Source organism: Meleagris gallopavo, chromosome 4 (genome assembly GCF_000146605.3).
Source record: "Meleagris gallopavo isolate NT-WF06-2002-E0010 breed Aviagen turkey brand Nicholas breeding stock chromosome 4, Turkey_5.1, whole genome shotgun sequence".
NCBI classification, from domain to species: Eukaryota; Metazoa; Chordata; class Aves; order Galliformes; family Phasianidae; genus Meleagris; species Meleagris gallopavo.
The window spans coordinates 40,987,168-41,010,728 of NC_015014.2; the positions used below are offsets into that span (position 1 = coordinate 40,987,168).

Here is a 23,561-nt window from a genome sequence, read left to right on the forward strand (position 1 = left end):
TTAATATCATATAGTATGTAACATCCCAGTTTAGGTCAGCTGTTCTACCTCTGTCCCATTCCAAATCCTTGTGCTCCCACATCTCCCTGCACTAGCACGAGTGTACAAGAAGTTTCAATATACTTGACTCTGTACAACACTGCTCAGCAATAACCAAGTCATCGATGTGTTATCAACATAGTTTTTCTACAAAAGCCAAAATATGGCAACATACCAGACACTAGGAAGAAAAAAAGAAAAAAACCTCAGTCCCAGCTGAAACTGAAACACCTTATTAACAAAATATAGCATGCAAAGAAAGAGAAAGAGAAAAAGAAAAGAGAAAATGCCTTTAGTCAGAGAAGAAAAGACAATCAGCTAAGCTTTTCATCTTCAAGATATTCCCTAAAAATGTCTATTTTAAGTCTTTGTGGAATTAAAATCCTATGACAAACTTCCACTTCAAGTGAATGAACAAACACATCCAACCCTTTTCTTCTAGGATAGGATGAAATTTATGTGTATAAAAGTCAGTAAACAAGCCGTTCTAACCAAGTGTCTAACTCACCTTGCTCTCCAAGCCTTTTCTCTGATGATGAATTGTCTGAGTATCAGGTCAACTTGGAGATTATTTCATTGATAAGCAAGCATTGCTAAGAATAAGAACCTGTTCCATACTGCTGAAGAAGTCTCTAAGGTGGGAAGAACAGTGTATAAAACAGATGGAAATGTGCCAACACAGCAAAAGTCCTTTATGTGACTAGCTGCTGAGATAAGTGAAAAAACAGTGGAAGAAAATAAGAGTTCTAGAATAATAGATGCCCAGAATCATTAAGGTTGGAAAACACCTCTAAGATCATCTGGTTCAACTGTCAGCCCATCGCTGACATCATACTATCATACTAGCCTTTTCTTGAAAATCTCCAGGAATGGTGACTCCAACACTTCCCTGGAAAGGCTATTCCAATGCATTATGATGCTTTCTGAGATTTTTCCTAATATCCAACCTGAACCTTACCCTGCTATAACTTAAGGCTATTACCTCTCGTCCTATCACTAATTACTAAGGAAAAAAGGCTGACCACCACCTCACTAAAACCTTCTTTCACGGAGATAGGAATGAGGTCTCCCTAAGCCTCCTCTTGTCCAGACTAAACAATCCTAGCTTCCTGAGCTGCTCCTTACAGAACCTGTGCTCCACCAGGCCTTCACAAGCTTTGATGACCTTCTCTGGACACATTTTAGGGTCCCAGTGTCTTTCTTGCAGTGCGGGGCCCAAAACTGAACTCAGGACTCCAGCTGCAGCCTCGCCAGATCAAGTACTGAAGAACCATCATGTCCCTGATCCTGCTAACTACATTATTTATGATACAAATCAGGGTGATGTTGGCCTGCACGGCCACTGGAGCACACTGCTGACTCATGTTCAGCTGGCTTTTGACTAATATCCCCAGATCTTTCTCCTCCATACAGTTTTTCAGCCTAAAGCCTGTTGCATTTCACGTGGTTGTTGTGAACAAAGTGCAGGACCTGGCACTTCGTCTTATTGCAGCTCATACAATTGGCCTCAGCCCATTGATCCAGCTCTAGTGGAGGGATAAAAGATTTTGTCACAAAGGAATACGTACTTTTGGAATCCATTAAATTTAAATTAGAGCTCTTAACAGGAAAATTATATTGTATTGTTTCTCAGTTACTATTCACTTATTGTAAATCCTATCCTATGAGACGTGATACACTTTTGCTCCAAGATCCATTTGGAAAAGAAATAAGAAAGCTTTTGGGAGGATGCAAGTTGTTCAGTGGCATAAGGCAGTTATTACCAAGTTCAATTCTTATTAATCGAGCAGCTATTTTGAGGAGAGGAACTGGATGTTAGCTTGTACATTAAAAAGATGTACCCTGTACGTTAAAGAGAATTTGACTGTGTTCCACAGGAAACATCAGAGCCCATTTCTTTGTGTCAGTTTGCACAAAGTGGTTTGCTTGCTTTCTTCAATCTGTTCTAGGGCTGAAGGTATGTAAGAGCCACAAATTTTCATGCAGTTAACATCATAGCTCTGTGTTCCATACCTAGCTCTTTGATTTTCTCTGAATTAGACAAAAAGGAGAACAAAAAGATGGAAAAAATGCAATCAACTTCACATAAATATAACAATTATCCTTGTGTATTTTTTCCAAATCCAAATCAGAGAGCCTGCCATCTCCCACAGCTGCCCCTACCCCTTCTCTGAAAGGTAATGTAGCTAACTGTTAGTTACAATCTCAAGTAGGTCAAGCACTAAATGACAAACACAGGATTGGATTTTGCCCTTGCCTAACTGTGCAGCTTCATAATATCTTTTTGTCCAATGAAACTTCCTTCCTACCATTTCTATTTCCCCCTTTCTCGTCTTTTTTTCCCATATTAATCTTTTCCATTATCTATTTATTAATGTATCACTCCATGGACAAAATTTGTATTCTCAGTATTACATATGCTATTGTAATCAATTACTGTTAGGTATATAGTCAAATAAAAGACACTAAAAACACTTAAAAAAATGTATTACTATATTTCCTTTGGTGTCTTCACATAACATTTAAAAGAATTAACATTTTTCCTGACAGTCAAGCTTTCTTCTCCATTCTACCTATATCTGTGTGAACAAAAATAAGCTAAAATGCACAGGATATTAATGACATGAGAATGAAAAAATTCTATTATCCTTAAAGGATGTAGAAATAACAGTTCTGCCACTTACAATAATAGTCAAGAGTGTAATACTAATTTAATTGCTTGAACATCTCTTCAATATCCAGTTCACTGTCAAGAAATGCTAGAAATTAGAATATCTCTTTTCAAAATGGAACTGATTACTTTTGCTCTGCTTTTGTGCGTTGTCTTTCTAAAACATTGGTGCAGGAAGGAAGTGGAGCAGGTCTTTCTCCATCTTAGCAAAAGTTCATCCAGGAGCTGAAGTTCTTAAAAATGCCTTCAGTAAGGTGCTGGCTTTCCCCATTCCTTTGCTTCCTTTCTGGTTCTTTAATTTCTTCTCATTCCCTCAGTTTAAGGGAGAAGAAGAGGAGAACATATTAGCTCTAGAAGGTGAGGTCTGCTCCAAAAGCAGAAGGATGAGGCATTTCTATGGTGAATTTTGTTGCTTCCTTTCTTTCTCTTGGTGATGAACTGTTGGTAGGGAAAGGCAGCCTCTGAAGGAAAATGTTTCTTATTTGCTAGTCTAGTAGAGATGTGAAAGAATATCACTTAGTCATGGGCAGTTTCTTGCGCTTATATTTTTATTTTTAGGTGCATCTGTTAATGACATTTGCAAAGTAAAATGAATTTGGTTGTATTTGTTATATAGTTGCTACTAGTGTTTCAAATCTGAAATATAAATACACCAAATTGATAATCTTGGAATTGTAAACACATTTAAATATTTCATTGAGGTTGTTCTAGAATTACTGTGAAAGATATTATATGTTAGATATTTGAAATCCTTAAGTACTCTAGCTGAAATTTAGTGCTATGCCTGCTTACAATTATTCAAATTCAAGTGATTTCTTGTTCTAAATGCCAAATGCTTTGTTCATCATTTAACATTAGTGCAGCCATTGAAGTTAACCAGTTTTCCAAGCCTGACATCTTCTGTGAAGTTAACTAACGTGTAAACAGTATGACTTATTTGCTCTCAGTTGTGCTTAAGAATGAATACAATTAATACTGTGGGTTTAATAGCCTCAGTGAATCTTCCATAGTTATAGTCCTGTATTCGTCTGGCATGGGCCAGCCATGAAGAGGCAAGGAAAAGGCAGTATTTGTGCTAATATGCAGTGATGTCACAATCTCCAAAAAGAGCTTCACACTAGATGAGTATCCTAACTGTGATGACCATTGCAGAAGTACTGCTGATGGATATATTGTTCAATTTCTGGTACATTCAAGCCAAACAGAAGCAATTCTGTTACATGATATTTCTATATCTTTCCTTACAATTGTATTGAAGAAAAGCTTCCAGGACACTATAAGTTTTTAACTTGCTTGAGTTAACATAATCACAGTAACTATGAGGAAACCATACAGGTTTACAGGTCCAAAGAATAAAGCTATTATGCAATTTCTCAAATCTCAAGTCATGTATTTTTGAAAATGTCTCCTTAACCAGATATAAAATAAATAACGACTGATCTCAGATAGAACTTCCAAAACCCAGATGTGTATACTATAATCTTGTTATATTCAAATCTATCTTATTATTTCAGTATTATGCCTGGGTAAGAGCAGAAACCCATAATAAAAATGATGTTCGCATCCTTGATTAGTTTATTTTTAACTTTTATTTAACAGCAACAACAACAATGGAACAGTGCAAATATCAAACAATTGGTAGGATCATTCTTAGATCTGTATGTGTCACATTTTCAGAAAGACTAGAGAATATCCACTTGTCCAGAGAAATCTGGTTGTACTTTGGACTATTTTTCAGTAGTATCGTTCTTTGTATGTGTTCACACTGGATGAGAATGTTCTTTAAATCATCTCATTCATAATTATATGAGATACTCATATTTCTTAGTTCTTGACAATTTATTAACAATATGCACAAACAAAAAAGAACTCAAAAACGAAGCATGTAGAATGCTCACTTGAAACAAGGCCTCAATGACAGATGCTACCTATCACAACCAGTATAACCTCAGAGGTTACAGTGTTTCACCATAGGAACATCCTTCTATTCTCTACCTGAACAGATGTTCCTTTTATGAGACATTGAGATTTCAGGGGTCTATTTACTTTACATGCTCACAAATCCCATACTATTGGGAGCTGCAGCAGTTCAATATTCACGAGATTTCTGGCCAATTTTCTTGCAAGTCCATGACATATTAGTTTTTATGTATTTGATATGCACATACAAACAGCAGAGTATTTGGGAGATAATTTTAATCATGTCAAGAGTTGGAATGCTGTTTGTTAGCAACAATGTATATTGATCTACTTTTTATTCTGTATACTTTATATATACTGTGTATATATATATATATATACACTTTATAATACTGTATAATACATTTTTATTTTTTATTTTTTTTTTAAAGAAAGACCCCTTATAATAAGTTAGGAAAAAGTCTTTATTTTCTTAGCTATGAGTTATGCACTAAATTAACAGCTTGTAATCAGCTAAATCAGAATGACTTAGTTTAAAAAGTTCTGCTGGAAAGAAGGGATGTATGGTAGAGGTAATTTGTTTGGAGTCCTCAAACATTTCTATTAGACACAATATACGTAAATATTTTATATAGGAATTGAAGTTGGGGAATTAGGCTTCTAAACACTTTCTTCTTCATTAAGCTACAAAGTATATAGATAAAAACTTTGGTTCAAGTCCAGATCATATCTGTACGCGAAATGTGTCTCTAGAATTAACCACATCCAAGGAAGTCTGACAGAATCTTCAAAATTCACAGTTGGTTTTAAGTTTTTCTGAGACAAGATGATTAAATCAGACTGAATTTGCATATTTGACAGCAGAATTATGCCCACTTGTTGTGGGCTACTTTTTCACAACTAGTGAAAATTCTGCAAAGACCAATCAGAACCATCATTAAAAACATTTAATTTAAAGATACCATTAATTATTTAAATAATCTTACCATAAGGAAGATTTCTGTTGCTTCATAAAGTTGAACATTAGAAAATATTTTATTACTGTAAAGATGATCAATCACTAGCACACGTTGCGCATAAAGGATGTGGAGTATCCATGCTTGGAGATAGATGTCCAAAATTTAACTACGCATGATCCTGGTCAACCTACTCTTGCTGACCTTGCTCAAGTAGAGGGAGCAGACTAGAAGATATACCAAGATGTTCCTTCAACCTTAGGTGATCCTGCAATTCTTTGAAATTTCTTGTACTTAAAAATCCTTGATAATGAACACTCAGGCAGCGAGTGGACTTAGTTACTTAAACACAAGCATCTAGTGTCATTTGTGAGACTGTAGGGTACTGTACCTTGTCTCTGGCTGCAGCTTCAGGAGATGGTTGCCATGCATGTGCTGTTTATGTTTCCTAGCTCCATACAGACATCTATCTCAAATACCTCATGGAACCTCAGATGGCATTAGACACCTGTGTTTAAGTACCATATTTGTATCTTAATAATGTAAGATGAATGTACAAAGAAAAGCTGTGAAACAGATGGGGAAAAAGATCACGGAAAGATTCAGTGCCTTTCTACAAATTATTATGTTCTTAATTGTTAGAAAATTAATTTCATACTTTGTCTGAGATGACTTAAAGATTTATGGCCCCAAAATAATGAAAAAGATAAGCATAAACTTCTAGGATCTTGGAATCCATATCTATTCAAAAGTGAGTCATTCTTGCAAAATGAGATTGACTAGACCAAAAATAAACTTTCCAAAAATACCAAAAAACAGTCTTCTGTGTAGAAATATTTCTTTGTTGAAGGCATTTAAAATAGACAAAGATAAATAAACTATTTCTGTATAAATAGAAAGCAGATGTGCCACTTTTCTGCATCAGAAGAGAAATACAGTAGTAGCAGTATGAAGAAGCAGTGTGCCAAATCTTTCATTTTTCCTTCTGTACTGATCTTCAGCTACAGCAGTACTAATTCTCTCAGCAATGTTTTGTGCCATTAAGGATTATCAGCAGTACTATGAAAGAGAAAGCCTAACTCTGAATACAGCAGAAATCAGTTCTGTAGAATGCAGGTTAATCCAGCTTGAATTGCACTTAATCTTTGTTAGTAGATTAACAAAATATATTTTTATGTTTCTTCTAGATTACACAGAAATGTTTGTAGAGATTAAGAATTGACATAGCTTTGAGCTCAATAACAAAAGCTTTATTGCTTTTGATTTCAGCACAGAAAAACACTGTAATTGCAATCGACAAACTAATTGCAAAACTTAAAATTGTCTCGGGAATAGGAGGACACTGAAAGCCAGAAGTTAGAGAAAAAAATGAAGGTTTTCCTGGATAAGTGCAGCTTTTTCCACAGAGTTGTCCCCTTATTCCTTTCTAGATTAATGATCTTACAACTTGTATTTGCAATTATGCAGCTGCCAGAGGAAAATAAAAGTTTTTACACATATATGTAGTCATGCTTACATACAAATACAAATTAATATATACAGGTGCATAATGCCAAGTTGTCCCTATTACACCAGCAATAAATAAACTATAGATAACTATGATAAAGATATGTGTGAATATCTGAATAGAGAGTAGATAATATGCCACTGTTGTTACTACTATCCTATAATACTGTATGTCTTTTAGTATTGCAAACATTCCAAGTCTAGGTTAGTGTGTTTTTTGGCATAGTTTGAGGAGTATACTTTCATATATTTGTTGCATCCCCTGTGGTCCATGCCTACAGGCATTTGGATTAGCTAGCTGTTGGGGAGAAACCATCATTGAACTTGGTTTGTTTACCAATTCTTCATTTTGGATTCTTCAAGTGTCTAACTATGCCTTTCTTTTTTATCTCTTTACTTTTTGTTGTTGAAAAGAACATAGAGTGGAGTTCAAGAAAAACTAGGAAACTAGTTGGAAACAGGATGATCACACACTTAAAATAGTACTCATGAAAATTAAAATGTTTCCTAGCAATGATGAACTGCAGTTTCTGTGAATAAATACGTACTTAGAACAAGGTTCATAAGAATTCCATACAAGAAGGGAATGAAAAGGACCCACTGTTATAACCTGGACAAAACATTTCTATATTTTAATAGATTGTCAGCTTCTGTAAGGATTACCAAATAAGGCTTTATTATATCTTAATACCAGTCGACTGCTCATTGTATAGTGTTAGGAATCCCATTTTCTTGAGTTTTAATTCAATGACTTAGTAACTGTACAATTAATCTCTTTGAACTAGAACTATAAAATCTTTAACAAACATTATTATAAGCAATTGCGCTCTGGTTCTGAGAAGTTATGTATAAAATGGAACAAATTAGAGTTGGTTTGCATCTTAATTGTCTAAAGTTGTGGTACATTTTTTCCCTCTAGTGTCTGGTAGTAGAAATTGCAAGTAATTGAATGGAGTTTTGAACAACTATAATAATCGATTTATAGAGGCTCTTCTTAAACGCACATTGAAGCCTCAGTTATACTTAAAGAACTATTTTGAAATTATTTTCTAATGAAGAATTAATATCAGACCCAATTCTTACACTGAAATTAAGGATAATTTTCTTCTTGAGGTAAATTTATTAAAATAAGAATTAAAATTTATTAAATAAATATTGGAAAAGACATTATCAAAAATTTCAGATGAGCTAAAGTGACATCACACTACTGAGCTAGACTGATTACAACAAATATAGATTGGAACTCACTGAAAATGTGAATATTTAGTAAGAGAAATTCTATCCATTTAGATGGATCAATAACATCACTATAAAGAAATGGTTTTGGGGGATGGCCAACATGTGTTAACTTGAACTCAATGCTTGAATTACTCCATCTGAGCTTGTCTCTGTGGGCTCTATAAATTTAATACAGTGAAGCCATAGGTTGATACTGGCATTTATTACAGCAGCTAAATTCAAGAGACTGAAGAAAAACTGGGAGCACCTCCTGTATGTATCTCTTATATTTGAGCCCTGGATAGTGAGCAGAGAAAAGCAGGCATGTAAGCTATGAGCTTACATGGTTTGCATATGGTTTTTTCCCATCTCTGTGGGGCGGTTTGGCAAATAGATTATCAGAATCATGAATTGCCGCTTCAAATGTTACTATTATGACCTGTTTTTAGCATTCAGAGAATACTCTTTGGATAGTCAGTAAGTAATGCATACTATTAAAAAGAAATCAGATTAAACAATATGTTTCTAATCTTCTACATGAAACATACATTCTCACAGAATTTACAGTCTATTATGTAATTACATTAAACTAAAACCTAGTGTGTGTAATTAGAACTGCACTTCAATTTTGCTGCTTGAGATTTGGTGAGAGGAGTCTAGGTTTGAAAGTCTTTTCCAAGCACTACTATTAACTCTTTCTACAAATCTTAGCTCAGAATACTTAATTTCTGTGATTTTTTCAATCTTGCCTTAATGGCGACATTCATGGTTCCTCCTATTCCTAATAACTGCTTGCCTATTTGTTCACAGAACTGGAGTATACATACGCCATTTCTTGCCTGTTCCCATTCTCAGAGTGATGAAGTCAATCTTTTCTGGCTATGCAGTACTGAGAAAATCCAAATTCCAAGATTTTGCAATTCCTCATGGTAGCACCTCTCAGATTATAGTGCAAAGTTCATGATGTTTGGTGTTTTACTTAAACTCTTAATAAAATCTGTCTATATTTTACATCCTTCACTTTTAAAATGACATGGAATAGTAGCAGAAAGAGAAGAAAAAGTTTTATCTTTTTCAGTTTTAGAGCATCTTCCCATTTCACATACAGTCTGTATACAAGTTACATAGATGTTCTTTATAATAAACAGGTGTGCTTTTTAAAGATGTGCACAGGAGCTCAGAATTCTCAAATAAATAAACATGAAGCTATTTCATACTCCTAATCGTACCTACTACTATTTTCAATTGCAGTTCTGAATTTTTCCCAATGTAAATCAAATATTAATTACAGATGTTGTTTTTTAAGCCATCAATATTTATTGTAAATTATTGTAATTAGTTGTTTTTATCTTCTTAAAAGAACTGAATGTTTCTACTTGGATTATCATTTCAACAAGAATAGGTAATATATCCTAAACTAAAAATAAGATTTCTACATTAAGCAAAAATCACACTACATTTGCTTTTTTATTTTAATGCCAACAAAATACATGAGGTTAGCAATAATGAATGATCAAAGTGATGTATTTCATTTCAGTGAATCAAAGTAGGCTTTAATAAACCTTTGTTCTTTGGAACACAATTGATAACAAAATAAAATTTTAAATGCAAGTAAATGTGTACACACAAACACACATTTACATTGGTCTGTATTCATCAAAGAAAAATAAAATCTGAAAGAAAAAGCAAGCAAAGCTCATGGATTTTTTAGGAGGTTTTTTAAATTTTATTTTTTGCTTTTTTGTTTTCCTTTTCAGAAAATAAGGAAAAAAAACTGCATAAATATATATCTGTTTTCTGTTAAATAATGATAAAACAGGTTCATATTTGGAGAAGAGATCTCTCTGAGGAGGCCTTCCAGGAATTAAAAGGAGCTTATAATAACTAGGGAGACTAACTTTTTACATGGTCTGATAGTGATAAGGGGAAATGAACTTACTCAGAAGGTGGGCACATACTGGAACAGGTTACCCAAAGAAGTTGACGATACTCTATACCTGGAGGTATTCAAGGGCAGGTTGGATGGGGCTCTGGGCAGCCTGATCTAGTGGCTGACAACCCTGTCCATGGCAGGGGGATTGAAACTAGAAGGTTTTTAAGGTCCCTTCCAACCAAAACCATTCTACAATTCTATGATAGAAAGTAACAGTGATGAAATTCTGCTATATTCTCAGTTGGTATCAAATCAGAAGAGTGTTGAAAGAGAAACTCACTATAAAATAAACAGAAGTCTTGGAAAATAATGTTAAATTTATAGAGAACTGATATGTGGTAAATTTTCTATTCCTAGTTAAAAAATGGCTTCATGCTGTTGGAACAGTGTTCAAAGGTTGTGTAATTTAAAATAAAGTGATCAGCCGTTTAAAATTCTTGTCTGCACTACAGAATAAGATTTTGCATAGTTATGAGGTTGCTTTATGAAAGTGAATTGCTTAAGGTTTTTAAAGTAATGGAAAACTGAACTAATAAAAGACTGACATTCCAGAATCTTCTGTCTGTTTGGAGATGCAACATCTCCTATAGCTGCTGAGAGTAAGAGTGGAAGGAACTTGCTCCTGTTACCTAAGAGCTGGAGTATCTGGATGGAGATCCCAAAATAATTCTAATGAAATTAAGACAAAAATAAATAAAAACCACAGGTGGAGAAAGTGAAAATTACAGATTCTATTCAGCTGCTCAAAAATGCAGGACCGACCAGAAATGCTCTCTGTGTTCACAAATTAATGGAAAAAAATAGGACCTCAACACTGAGGGAATTCTGGCATTTGTGTAACCCCTTGTTACTTTCAACTTTGAGGAGTTCATTTGGAAGTATACCTTTCGTAGTGGAATGCTAAGGTCACAGCCTGAACCAATGGGTGATCTATGTGAGTACATGAGTGCCCGGAGGGGGGGGAGTGTCTAGAGCCACCCCTTCTGTCTCTGCGATACTTCCCATGCCATCTGAGTTTGCACGGGCTCCCCTTCTTCCCCAACCCTTCTCTGCTGCGGCATGACTGTACGAACAGGGGAGGGTCGCATCCCTCAGCTTGTCACTTTCTCTAAACTGTTACCGGGAGGGGTGAGTTAATTCCTCTTTGATATATTTCCCTATAGCATCTATTTCTCAAATAAAGGCTTTGTCATTGCCTTTCTTTGCTCCACAACATTCTTTTACAAATAGACTGCAGTTTTGTCACAACATAAGCACTTCTAAATATTTTAAAGTCTACTCTTGTTTTGGGACTTTGAAATCTCTGCGAACTAATACTGGGTCATAATAATTCAGTAAATTTAGCATTTAGTACCTGATGAGAAGAGCAGGTGCACAATACTAATGTAATACCTTCCTATGGAAGAGAAAAAGGCTTTCCACATATACTTCTGCATGCTAAATTTACTTTAAACTAAATGTTTGCTGCAAATATGAATTTATACAGAACACAAATCAGAGGAGGATGATTTACCACACTTCTTAAACTCCTGGATATATTTTAGGAGAAAATACAGTTAATTTAACTTAAGATAGTGTTTCAAACATCATCTACTCACAATACTGTATAATAAGATGAATAAAGATATTTGTTAAATATTTGGCCACAGAACACTCAAACTTAATGGTGTGTTTATACCTCTAAAATAATCTATATTCCCCTTCCCATTCAAAATATTATGTGCTTTGGATTGCGAAAGGGATGTCTGTGAAACCGAGGCATATCAATAGTAAACTGAGGTCCGTCTATGGCTAAAATATTGGTTGTTTGAAGCCCTTTTATATCTATCTATCTATCTATCTATCTATCTATCTATCTATCTATCTATCTATCTAAACAAACCCAAAGCAAACATAACGGATATCTTTGGAAGACTGTAATTGGGAATAATGACACCTTTATCATACATCTGCTAAGTAAATTCAAAACATTGTTAAAACTAGTTCAAAACTGCAGGATTATTTCAGACATCCTACAATCTCAGATTAAATGTATCATACAGTGAAAATGCAACAGAAAAAAATATCAAGGAAAAGATTCGTGAAATAAATATTCCTATTTGTTCCTTAGTGGTTTGCATTAGCTCTATGGAGTTTAAAGCAACAAGAGTGCAAGATACAACTTTCCACATGAATAAACAAAGGAGTATTAAAAAAGAAACAGCTAGATTACCAAGAAATGTATGTTCTTCTATTGTTTCTCATTTCCTTTTACTTTTCTTCTTTTAAACAGAGAGAAAAAAAATGAATATAAAATATGATCAGCTATCAGTAATGAGCAAACAAATATCTTACTACCATTTATGAAGTAGTAATCTCTTATTTCATAATATTTGAAAGGAACAGTGTCAAAAACAATTATGTATTTAAAATACAAGAGATTTGTTCTAAAAGTACGCCTACACCCACATTCTCCACCAAAAATGTCAATGGTTCATGGGCCAGTTCTGCCCGGTTCCAGGACTAATGGAGCAGGGGGAGCCATGGACTCATGCCCAGGGAAAGGGAAAAGGGTAGAGAGATGGCCCTAAAAACAGAACAGTGGCAACGATCTGAGAAGGAAAGCTAATTTACTAAAAATAATAATAATAATAAAAAAATCAGAATGCAAGATAACACAATATAATACCACATAACTGGAATTGAATCTAATAAATAAAATGAGAAAGTGTCCAAAACCAAAAAGCAAACAAACAAAAAACAAAGGCCTTACTCTAATGCTGAAGTGAGCACACATACTGCTGGGATGAGCAGAAAGGGAAGAAGAGAGGGGGATGTCTCATGATCTGCAAACAGTTTTATCTTTTCCTCCGAATGGAAAACGAAAACAGAACAATGCAAAGTCCTCTGGGGTATGTAGAATGTAATTCTTCTCTTCTGAGAACCAGGTACCCAGAATTATTCATGATCCATGGAACTGGAGCATTAACTCTTAACTCCCAGTGCATACATGATGTTGATGTGGAATACCGATAATCAAAAATCATAAAACCATGACATTATTCTACAGTTAGAAACACTTGAAGCTCTGACAAGTCTTTACCTTGATCTATAAAGTTTGCACACAGAATTCTAGAGGTGAAAAATAAGTGAATGCTAGCTTCAGTTTATTTGTTGGTGGGGGTTTTCTTTGGCAGTGGTGGATTGTTTTTTGTTTGTTGTTCACTTAATCATTAAAAAAAACAGTAATTAGAGTAAAAAGAAGCAAATTTTATGGCTTTCTAAAGTTTCTGACACATCTTCATTCTACTTTCTGAAGCAAGTAATTACTCTTCCAGATTTTTCTGTTCTTTAATAACTTGTTTTTCTTGAAGATTGTCTTTCATTTTGCACTTTACTCTCCTCCTAGTAACTTTTTTTACAGGTCTTATTATTTCTTGGAGAAAAAAATCACAGGACACCCCAGAAGTTCTTTATTTTCTTTTTCCAAATCTAGCTTTGCTCTTCTAAACTTACTATTCATCACTGAGGTTTACTTTTCAGCTTCCAAATCTTTCCATTGTTTCCCGCCCATTGAAAATAAAGGACCAATAATATCTTCTTTTAAAAAACAAAGTAATCTCTACACTTAATGGTCAGATAAATGACCATTCTGGCATATTTTAATTCTAAACACATTTTTATTTGAGAACTTAATTTATTTAGATATACCTGACAGTTCTATTCTTCTCCTGTTTCAGAGATGTTCTCTTAGTAGGACACACTCTTCATATCATTCTACTATTTGGGAATTTTTCAGTTGCTTATCCTTCTTGCCTTCACTAGAAGAGCTCACAGATGCTTCAATCCTTTACCATACATCATCAGTAGTTCTACACGGATGACCATTTTCTCTTTCCCTCTTTTGTCCCTCTGTACCTCTGTTCCAACTCACATCTCTAACATTCATTACTCTGGCTTCTGGTATCATTGTAAGGAAGTCTCATTCAGTAGTAAGACAATCAAAACTTCCTACCTTTTTAATGAAACCTCTTACCTTGCTCCTTCTCTATTATAATAGGCCTTCATTTTTCTTTCAGTGATACAGGCATGCCATGTTCTTTAAAAATGTGATTATTTAAGTAATAAAGTGAAAAATCAAAGTAGCTCCTAGTAGAAAGGTGCCACTTTCAGCCAGCTTAATGAAAAATGATGACTCTAAGAAAAGTCACAACAGTGCCCATTATTGTTAACCATTTTTTTGAACCTTCTGTGAACCTCTGAGACACTGTGAAAACAATGGAGAATTCAGTCTCAGCTGACAAGCTTTCTTGAGGTGCACCCATTGATATTACAGAGGTCTCTGATAGTATACTCCTAACTGAAGTAGTTTAGCTGGTATCCTACAGCAGAAGACATGAATGACATTCCAAAAAAGAGAGCAACTATGATATAAATCATAGATAAAAGAAAATTAGTGCCAAATACTCATTCTTAGTTAAAAAATCAGAGATAGATTGGAGAGTTTGAAATTTAAAATAAACAGAGCAAGCCAGTAAACAGAGTGCAAGATAAGATTTCTACACTGTTCTTCAATCTCCAAAACATATTACTTGCATTTAAAATATCTGTAGTTGCCATAATTTTTGTGCCTATTCCTTCGACAAAACTCCCTATTCAGGCAACTGTATCTTCTAGCCTGAAAATGTTTGTGGAGGAGGATACATTCAGGAGAAGACATTCCCACATATGACATATTATTTTATTGTGACTCTCCTATTAAGGCCACAAGAAAAGATTCACAATTTTTAGAGCTGATTTGGAGCTAAACTTAAAAACAATTCTGAAGATTTTCATTGTTTAAAATGCATAGCATTACAGTACAAAAATGAAATCAAGTAGCAGATTTTCAGTTATGGAGGATATTGGTAATCCCACTGGAGATATGTAGCAAAAGTATCTCAGGCTTAAAAACATAGAAATTATATTCCAATAGAAGAAGGTTTCAATGCCCATAGCAATCTCAGAAAAATATGTTCTGTGTACATCAAGCAATGGCTGTTACAGAATTTGTAAACTGAAAGATGCTGCAACATTTTATTTTTAGTGTATTTTAATGAAGATAATCACCCTGAGGGGAAAAAGGTTCTAAACAACATTCAATGCAATAATCACAAAGTATTATTTTTATCGTGGTATTTACCCTCTGCCAAAATCACTACTAACGGATTACTTTCAAAATCTTGAAAAGCATAAAATTTTACAGAGCTTGGGTAATCTGTAAAAATCTGATGTTTGTTGAGCCTTTGCCTAAATGCTGCCAAAGGGAGTATAAACCACATACTTTGCTTAAAATGGCTCTTTAACAAAATTCCTGAGTTTGCTGAAGAAGAATTAACAAGCAATTAGTTGTACAGGGAATTCTCTGTTGATGGCAAGCTAATAAATTCTGACAGGTTGAATGGTGCAAAGATAATGGGCTTAGCTGTCCACTGACTGTAAAGCAGAAGTTGATTAAGGTTAAGAGTCTAGGAAAACACCCCAACAAAACTGGATCAAAATGAAGAATTTATTTGATTTAGGGGTTGAATTGCAGAAGTTCACTTTCTTTACTGAACATTGATGTGTTAGCCTAGTTCAAACATCTGAACTTTAACGCTGATAACATTATCTGCTACACAATCAACTGTTATATTACTATTCATTCCTTCCAATATATAAAATAACTTTGTATTCAATTAAGTATTAAGGATTATTATTTTATAATTTGATGGAAAACTTTCAAAACAGAGTGCTTGTAATCAGACTTCAGGATTAAGCAAGACTAACAGAAAGAGTTATCTACCAAAGAACAATTTTTCTTGCAGAGGTACCACCTTGTGTCTTTAAAATAATGACTGATAAAACTTAGACTTTTTGTAAGAAAATGATCAGACATATGTGAAAAAGCTGGATGGCTTTTGTCAGTCCTAGAATCATTAAAAAGGGCTATTTAGGTAGAAGAGAACGTTTTCCTTCTAGGATTATTCATGTTTAGCTCATGCTTGGAACTTATTAATTAAACGTCTGAGAAATCAGCAATGGAAGAAACAAAATGTACCCTATCGATCATTAGCAGAATGAAAAGCAACTAAAATCATGCTTACTGCCTTTTTTATTTTTTGGTTATCTTTTAGATGTCAACTGCATAAGCAAACTGAACTGTTCCAGGCAGCAATCAGACAAGGCTGAATCCTGTTAATGCTATTCAAGTATCAACAGACCAAGGAGCTTTTCTTAGTCATCATTACAAATACAAAAAATTAAAGTTCATACACATAAACCAAAAAAGAAAGGAAGAAGGATTCTGAACCCAAAGGTGAATAAATCTTACTGACACTTCATAATGAAGTTCTGAATATTCTGGTATACTTATGGATCACTAACATCAGTACAGTACTGACAATATCCAGGAAGAAAAAAACTAAAAAACAAAAAACTTCAAAGAGAAGATGAAGACTGTTTTCAGAGCACATCTAGAAGGTACAGAACCTTCAGTTTTAACACTGAAGATTAAGCCATATTTTACTGTATTCAAAATATTAAGAAAATGTATTCATCTTAAAATAGATGCAACATCATTAAATGGTCTTTTTTTTCTTTTAAGAAATGCTATCAATCACAAAGCATAAAAATATAACATAGCTCTAAGTTACAGATTTTGCCTCCCAAAACTTCAAACATTCCAACACATGCTGATATTTTTGTCATAAATCTCAGTAATATGGTTCATAGGATCCAAGCTAAATTTTAGTTTCAAATTGGCAAGTCTTTTGAGAGTTCTTTCCATAAAGTCTATGGTGAAGAATAGAGGGGAAGCGAATATTTCTCAAATTACTGTATTCTCTTTATTGGAAAATGAATATGTTTTTAATCTTTGTATGTGACACAGATATATGACAAAGAGGCTTGTCAAAGATCGATGATATTTTGAAAGGAAAGAGCCTTTTAGACTTAAAGATCACCTAGTTTGAACCCCCTTGCTATGGGGAGAGTTACACCCACATCAGGCTGCCCAGGGCCCCATCCAGCCTGGCCTTGAACACCTCGAGGAATGGTAGGAATGGGGCCTCCACAACTTTTGTGGGCAACCTGTTCCAATGCCTCACCACCTTCTGAGTAAAAAATTTCCACCTACTAAATTTCCCCTCTTTTAGTTTAAAATCATTCAACCTTGTTCTGTCACTATCAGATGTAAGAAGTTGGTCTCCATCTTGTTTATAAACACCCTTTAAATACTGAAATGCCATGATGAGTTCTCCCCAAAGCCTTTTCTTCTTCAGGCTGAACAAGCCTAGCTCCCCTCAGCCTGTCTTCATAAGAGAGGTTCTCCAGTTCTCCAACCTCCTCCAGACATATGTCTGCTGTGCTGAGGGCCCCAGAACTGGATGCAGTATTCCAGATTGGGCCAAATGAGGTCAGAGCAGCTCTCTCAGCTAAAAAAGCACTCTTAAGTTGTCAGGGATCAAACCCAGGTCCTTCTGTTTGCGAAGCTAGCTTTCTTTCACAGAGCTACATGCCTTGACTTTAGAAGAGAAACAATGCTTCCTGTAGAGAACAAGAAAGTAGTTACCGCATGTATATGCACAGTCAGTCTGTACTCCATGACTTCTATGCACAGAAATAAACAAGCAGATTCTGAAATACAGTAATTAATTGACTGAGGGGGTAATTTTCAGGCTCACTTTGATGGAGCCAATTCTGTTACGTAGGACAAGAGGCAGACTAGATACCTTCTTGAAATTCCTAGTACAGATATTTGCTCTTACTCCAGTAGAATCTGACACATCTAGTATGATGAGAGCTATTAACATTTTATTCTGAGAACTAGAAGCAAAGTCTCTCTCTATTTTTTTTTTAAGTTCCTAATCACCTTAAATTATTTGTTTTAAGGTCATGGCCATGTGTTTCATTCAGAATTCAAGTACCATCATAACCCAGGAGATAATTTTCAAGCTACTGCAATCTACCAGGTAAAAATCACTGCAGTTATGTAATTTCCAAACTGCTGAAGAAAAAAAAACCCAACTGATGCAAAATGTTTTTGCATTCTGTCTAACAGCAATGTAGCTGGAGTCTGAAAAGGCTTTCTGCTTCATGCAAGTATTAATGATACTCATTGGCAAAGCATACATGTCAGGCAGATTTGACTTGATCATCCAATAGGTAGTAACCCCATCTCTTTTCACAAGAGACAATCTTCTCTTCTGAAAGTCAAACTCCTGGAAATTGTAGGAGGAAAGTGTCATTTAGCTTAAATAACATGATAAGGGAAAGGAATTCCATGGAACAAAAGAGTGAAGTCATTTGTTTGCTGGAAATAGTCAAATTTATCTTCTGCCAACCTTCCATTTGCCTTTGGAAAAAAACATTTGATAACATCAATAAGAGCTCTCATATAAAAATTATTCAAAAATAGGGCAAAAGAAGCACTAAAATTGTGTAGCGAGATCACCTGGAAATTAATACAACAAAATACATCCCAGAAAATATAGTAATTAAGGGTCTTTCTGAACTTTGGATTGCAGTTGATGTGCACAGCCTGTCAGTACTCAAAGAACATCACCACAAACTTAATTTTGATGAAATGCAGCTGTCTCTATTAATTTGACTTTTGTGACAACTCAAGCAGCTAAGGATAAGCCAAAGGGTAATGCAGTGTGTTGAAACTGATTTTTATTTCAGATAAATCTATGTATTTGAGTGACTGGCACACAGACAAGCTAGGCATGAAGATACAGCGACATGAAAAGTCTTCCAGTTACCACTGTTAAAAACATGTGTCTTAGGAACTTCATTTTGAATACTTTACTTATTGGAAGAGTCAAGTCACTTGAACAAGAAGTGCCTTGAGCATTTGGATAGAAAATAAAATATATTTGTCTCTTCATCTCAAGCGTAACTGGCACTGAAGCTAATTATTTTCTTCCCTAGATGTTTAATACAGCAATCATGCTCTGCTTTTTTGGAGGTGCAGCAATAAGATGAAGATCTGAAGTATTCTTGGGTCTTGTAAACTTGTGACAGAATTTTGAATTTCTTTGATATATTCCACTCTCTAAAAACATTTGACTTCTAAGTTCAGTTGAAACACAGAAAAACAAGGGAGAACCAAAAAAAAAAAAAAAATACAATATAATAGCTTTTAGCTTTTAGTTCCAAGCACAATGGTTATGTACACAGCTGAGCACCAGACCTGCAAAGCATTTGAACATATGCCAGCATTGTCTGACTGGGGCATTCTCATTCTTAAAATGTTCATGTTGAAATGGAACAGCATAACAAGAAACATTATAAAAATTAAAAGCACTACTAGAAAAACAAATAAGCAAAAAAAAAGAAAAAAAGAAAAAAAGAACATCTGGGGAAATGTCATCCATATCCCCAGCAAGGTGACTATATCTGAAAGAGAGCAAGAAACATGCTTCAAGAAAGTTTTCAGTAAAATGTAAAGTCTTACTAACCTATCCAGATTTTCCTGGACCAGGCAGAATGAGCTGGACCCCAGTCAGGAGTGCCCAGAACACACAAAAATTCCTCCATATCAGGGAGAGAAAAAGAAAACGATCATCAATTAGGGGTCTTCAGAACCCTATATACACACATAACAGTGCAAGAAGTATATGCTCTTCACATCCTTCAGATGGAAAGCTTAATACAAGAATATTCCTGTAGAGCTCAACTGTCTTGCTGTTCTCTCTACTCTGCAGTTAGGGTAGAGAGGCTGGTATTTGCTTTCCATCTCAATTTTTTTGAACTGCAGAATTCTAATGTGTCAAGGACTTGACATAGGGGTGGGGAAAGTAAAAGGAGATGCAGGATGTGCATGTGGATAACACACTGTAAAGCTCCAGCTCCTACATAAATATGTCTGTTTTTTAGAGCTGCAAGCTCTAAACAAAGATATCTAGAGAGCTTCTGGCCAAATCCACTGTTTTCTCTGAAGCTTCTGCAATGATGCAAAGCATACTGAGAGCATGTGAGGAGATTTAAATGACATTATATACAAATGCTTGGAATAAAGATTTTTAAAAGGGAGGCAAGTTAATCTACCTGATAGTATCAAATCAACTTCATTTTGGCTTAAATAGGCAGATACCTTGACTGTTTCAGAAAATATCATACTTTCTTTTACCTTGACTTCAAAACAGGCAAAGATTACATAGGAGGGTGTAACATCAGCTGCAGCTGACTGTCACAGCTGTAGAAACTGAGAACATTTAAATAAACAGACCTTTAGCTAATTTAAAACAAATTAAGGAGGAAACTACCAAATTCTGCAGTAGCAGACATCCCACTCACAACAACAGAAGCAGGCAATGCCACTACTACTAAAATCAATTCAGTGTAAAAGTTCAGCATGGCTGAATTCAGTGGGGCAAATAGCTCTGGATTTTCATCCGATAAATAAACTATGACACTGAAATGGAAAAACAGATTGAGAAACTTAGTCTACTTGAGATATTAGTCTTCAAATCTAATATCTAGAGATGTATCTCACATACTGAGATGCAAGAAAATCTAAACATCTGCAGTTAAAGGTTTGCAGGCATTAATAAAAAATGAAATTATTACTCTAAGGAGTGCTGCTCTGGGAAATATAGGGGCTGTTACATAAACAGGGATATATACTTTCATAATATATGATACATGTTTATACACACATATATACACAAAACATTCACAGAAAACCTGCCAGTCTTCTGAACATGGTCATCAGACATGCTGGTCACACAACAAAACAGACAAAGCAGTCTATAAATAAGAGGCACTATAGGCTTTCCCACCATCAAGTACAGCAACGTGTTCTTTCACCAAGCTGAGGGGCTTAATCATTGATTTTTAAATACTTCAAAATAATGTTAAGTTCCTTGATGTCTTGTAGCAAGGAGAAAAATGAGACTCAAGCCCATCTTCTGCTTTCATCAGAATCCAGCATCTTCAGAGAAGTTTCTGATTTCAGCTGTATGGAAAGCTATTGAAACATTGTGGAAGAGATGACGTTTCTTTCACTAGTAAAATGGAGAATTTAGGGCTAATTTTGTAAATTACCTCATCAACTTCAGACACTGGAGCAAGAAATGAGAGAAGATGCATTATGGGGCGTATTTGACATCATTTCAACTTACATTTGACATAAATAGTGGAAATATGCAAGAAGTCTATTTTCAGTGATGCCAGTAAATAACAGGCAAAAAAGTGAAGTTAATGACTTGGTTAAAAGGACAGATAGAGCTAAAAGAATTCACATGAGATTTTGAATTTTGCTTCTTTAGTGATAATCTGTTCTGCTTAATTTGATGATTTCCATGGTGTACCTAGATTAAAAGATTAGCAAGTGGAGATAAGACCTATAAAGAACTGAAAGGTCCCCAGAGTTATTTTGCCATTACTTTTCTCAAATTTCATCAGTAACTTTCTGCAAAATGTGAAAATTAGAAATGACAGTATTTTTCAAGGCAGGTGACATAAGTAAATTTAAGTAAGCTCAGTGACTTGTAATCCAATAACAAATTGTTAGTTACATTTTCACTGAAAGAACTACTCTGCGGAAGCCATCAAATAAGGTAAGTCACAGTCTTATGAACTCTACTGGCTTTGCCATCTTGTTGATGCTTCTCAAATCGATATGTTTTGGAACAATTCCAGAAAAAAATAAACCCAACATTTTCTAATGTTTATCTTCATTATACCACCTCATTCAAAAACAGCTGTGCAAACTTAAGTAGGAAATTAGCTCCATATGTGATTATGAGACAACACCTAATTACACAGTTCATTTTATTTCATGCTCTTCCAAGGAATATCGGACATATGTTATCTGAATAACATTAAAAAAATGTCACTTTATAAGAAAGGCTATTTGGAGAAAACTCAGGTGTTTTCATTATTATTCTTGCAACATGCAAGGTACATTTTCATAAGAATTTCATAAGCTAAACAAAAATAATTTTAAAAATATGTAGGAAGATCAAAACTGAGTTGTATATTGACAGACTCACAGACCATTCACAAAAAAACAGCGAGAGTATCAAACTTGAAAGTAAGAAATGAAAATATGTAATTATATATATAAAATATATATAACAATAAAGACAGCCAAGTCTATATACAGACACATGGGCTACGAAAAACATGAAAAACAGAATCACAATTTGCCACATTCAGAAAAGATGACTTGCCCAGAAGATAAATTCACAAATTTCTGCCTCAACTCTAGAACACTACAGAATAAAAGAAATCACATGTAATGGCTGGAGTTCAAAGAAACTTAGTATTCTATAGTGTAGTTAGGGAATGTATTTATCAATATATAAAGGGACAGAACTGCATTATTTTAGATAGTGATTTAACAGAAATAACAGATCTCCCTCATATCAGGTAGTCTAACAATGTGAATATTATATGATTCCTTCCTACATTGTATGTGAATATTTCATAAAATGTGAATAAATTAAAAAACAACAACAACAACAAAAAATCAAAAAAAAAAAAACAAAAAACATGAGGTGAGATGTCCTTAGTGGAAGCAACAATCTAGAGTAAGGAAAATTCTTAAGACTTTTCCTTGCCCAGTTCTACAAAGTCAGTGAAGCTGAAAAGTTTCCTTTATACTATGCCCAAATATACTGAACTAAGCATACTCTACACAAATGCATCTATCACTGCAAAAAACTAACTGCAGTGTCTGAAATTCTTTAAAGGGCTAGGGGCATTCCAAAGCATAATTTTGGAATCATACTAATGAATCATTACTTTTGTAATTACTTCTGTAATGATTCATATCCTCCTTTAAAACATACAAATTTCAGAACTATTATTACTCAAAAGAATTTACAGTTTATCAGGCAAGAAAACAGTTTAGATCCAGACAGTAGGTGGCTATATAAGTCACTAGTGTCAGAGGAATTAATTTAATTTTTCCAGTCATACTGTGTACCTTACTTGTTGCATCATCTGGATTTTCCTATCTTGGTAGCACCCCAGAGTTTCTAATTACAGAAAGTATAATATTCTCTTAGTTTACAGGTAATTATTAGAAAGTTATCATTAGTTAGTTCTTTACTTCCAGCAACATTCCAGCATGCTATAATTGTTATTTTTTTAGTGTTTCCACAATAAATAGTTGGTCACATACATATCTGTACTTGTCATATGAATATGCAGAACTGCTACCACAAAATAAATGCTTAATGTAACTTTAATAAATACATCTTCAGAGTGGGCTTAAGCTTAAATTAAACATATGGTGGAGCTGCCACGCAGTGTTACTATTGAAAATTCCATTTATTTCATTAGAAAACCTGTATAAGAAAATAGA

The 23,561-nt window shown here is 34.5% G+C and overlaps 1 protein-coding gene and 1 long non-coding RNA gene across 2 annotated transcripts in view; one reads left to right on the forward strand and one right to left on the reverse strand.

Annotated features, from left to right (window-relative positions):
- LOC116216575 overlaps positions 1–19,369 on the forward strand; it is a 43,201-nt gene extending 23,832 nt beyond the window's left edge. The window contains exon 2 of the long non-coding RNA XR_004159643.1: positions 16,378–19,369. This is a non-coding gene — a long non-coding RNA (uncharacterized LOC116216575). The remainder of the gene's footprint in view (positions 1–16,377) is intronic.
- The window catches only part of MTNR1A (melatonin receptor 1A), a 48,733-nt gene that overhangs the window by 15,180 nt on the left and 9,992 nt on the right, over positions 1–23,561 (reverse strand). The gene's annotated exons all lie outside the window — the stretch shown is intronic.